The 2,204-nt window shown below is 30.1% G+C and overlaps 1 protein-coding gene and 1 long non-coding RNA gene across 5 annotated transcripts in view; one reads left to right on the top strand and one right to left on the bottom strand.

Annotated features, from left to right (window-relative positions):
- The window catches only part of LOC128249594 (uncharacterized), a 2,458-nt gene extending 1,565 nt beyond the window's left edge, over positions 1–893 (top strand). The window contains exon 2 of the long non-coding RNA XR_008265699.1: positions 3–893. This is a non-coding gene — a long non-coding RNA (uncharacterized LOC128249594). The remainder of the gene's footprint in view (positions 1–2) is intronic.
- Positions 1–2,204, bottom strand: part of LOC106873692 (neurobeachin) — a 436,667-nt gene that overhangs the window by 222,162 nt on the left and 212,301 nt on the right. The gene's annotated exons all lie outside the window — the stretch shown is intronic.

Below are 2,204 nucleotides of genomic sequence, written 5' to 3'. Positions count from 1 at the left end.
AGGTGGCAAACACAAACCAAGACAGGAAAAATTGGACAGTGAAAACAACATTCAAAAGCCGTACGGCCAAACGTGAATCTGAGGTAGAACATATATATATATATATACACATACACACATTTACATATGTATATTTATATGTATGGATATGTAAAACGAGATTGTATGTGTATGTATAAATATATATATATATATATATATATATATAATACTACATATAACATATGCATATAAATATGCATAAATGTATTTACATATAGATACATATATTAACATACACCTACAAATTATACATACACACACACACGTTTATATATGTAATTACAGACCAATATAATACAAGCATTTATATACAACTACAAACACACACACGTATATCAAAATATGCTTGTGTGTATGTGCGTGTGTGTATATACTTATCCATAATGAATGGTGGAAAAAAAAAATAATAATCCTAGTTGGATATAAAACACTTCGTTTGTGAAAAAAAAATATTGCTATTTCCTGGAGGTTGACAAATTGCATTGTAACTTTTTTTTTTTAATGTCTAAATTCGACGAGTTATCCAACTTCCGAAATTTTTATTGCGAAAATATTATCATTATTATTATTATTATTATTATTATTATTATTATTATTATTATTTCCTACACCTACTACTGCAACTAGTAAATATTTTAATTTAATGACAATAATATACATTACTCCCGAATTTTCAATGTAATAATAAATGACACTGATTTTAATGTAATATAGATTAGATATACTGCGTGTGTGTGATAGTACAAGTGTGTATAGAACGAATGTATAAAGAGCAATGTATAATTTGTATGAAATCAAATAATAAAAAAAAATAACATCTTTTTTTGTCAATATGTAGACTGTCCACTTTCTTCACGTGTTATTTATTATTATTATTTTTTTATTATTATTATTATTATTATTGTAGCAACGGTAACAACAACAACAGCATTAAATTATGTCTATGGATATTGGTGCAAATCGTCCATATTTAATTAATATTTCTTTTCCGCAGCATTATGAACAGAATCGATGGTGTATTCTGATTAGATACATGCCCACCCACTTCTCTTTTTACTTTTTACCGGTAAATTATCATCTGTATAGAAGCTTCCTGATCTTTTTTTTGTTTTTTATTTTTTTTCTTTGGCTTATCGTAAATGTGAAATCAACCACAGCGGGATTTGAACTCTCAGACATGAGAAACCAACTGTTTGCACTAACCTGCTTTTCAGGACTATTTAGTACTTGCAATGAAACAACGTCCCATCTTTAACATGAGTTTTCGATATTGAGCAAGGTCTCTTTAATCCGTTGGTGAGGGAAATCCGTCACCTGACTTCAACCTTAGATTGTGGCTATGTCCGCTTCACATACATCTCAAATGTTTTGGTCGTCCTACAATATCATTTGCCTTTCATTTAAATATGTGGCCCTGTGATAAAACTAAGCTAATATTGGTTTCAAATTTTGGGGAAATGGTTAGTAATTTCGAGAAAAAGAAGTTAAGTCTTCAACTGAAACTTATTTTATCGACCCCTAAAGGGATGAAAAGCAAAGTCAACCCCGGCGGCCGCATTTTTCTCGGCGTGTTAACGATTCTGCCAGCTTGCCGCCCTAAACCAAGTTAATATTAACCAGGAGCGTGCCGCCGAGGTCGACTTTGCCTTTCGTCCTTCCGGAATTAATAAAATAAGTACCAGTTGAATAATACTAGGACCGATGCAATCGACTTACCCACTCCCCGAAATACGGATCTAGAATCTATCTGAAAAGAAATTATTATTTAGCGAAATGTCTTATTAGAATTAAAATGGCAATTGCATTGGAAGTACTTTAGTTCTGTAAATTTACGCAATGAGTTCAAATTCAGCAACCGTTTTGCGTATCGGTTCCGTTTAGCGCACAGAGAATTTCTACCTAGATGTAGTTTCCCGTGTTAACTTCGAAAATCACAATTAACTTCTGGAGAAATTATTATTATTATTATTATTATTATTATTATTATTATTATTATTAATAATAATAATAATAATAATAATAATAAAGAATATTTAAAGACTAAAACTCTTTGTAATTTGATTCAACCAATTTTATACGCCACGACGATGTTATAGAAGGCATATTTTTTTTTAACGTAACCTTGTGAAATCACAACTTGCAATTTTGATTTAGAAACTAAC

The sequence above is a fragment of the Octopus bimaculoides genome, chromosome 16, assembly GCF_001194135.2.
Source record: "Octopus bimaculoides isolate UCB-OBI-ISO-001 chromosome 16, ASM119413v2, whole genome shotgun sequence".
Classification (NCBI taxonomy): Eukaryota; Metazoa; Mollusca; class Cephalopoda; order Octopoda; family Octopodidae; genus Octopus; species Octopus bimaculoides.
The sequence above is the reverse complement of the archived record's forward strand: the minus strand, read 5'-3'. Positions and strand labels throughout refer to the sequence as shown.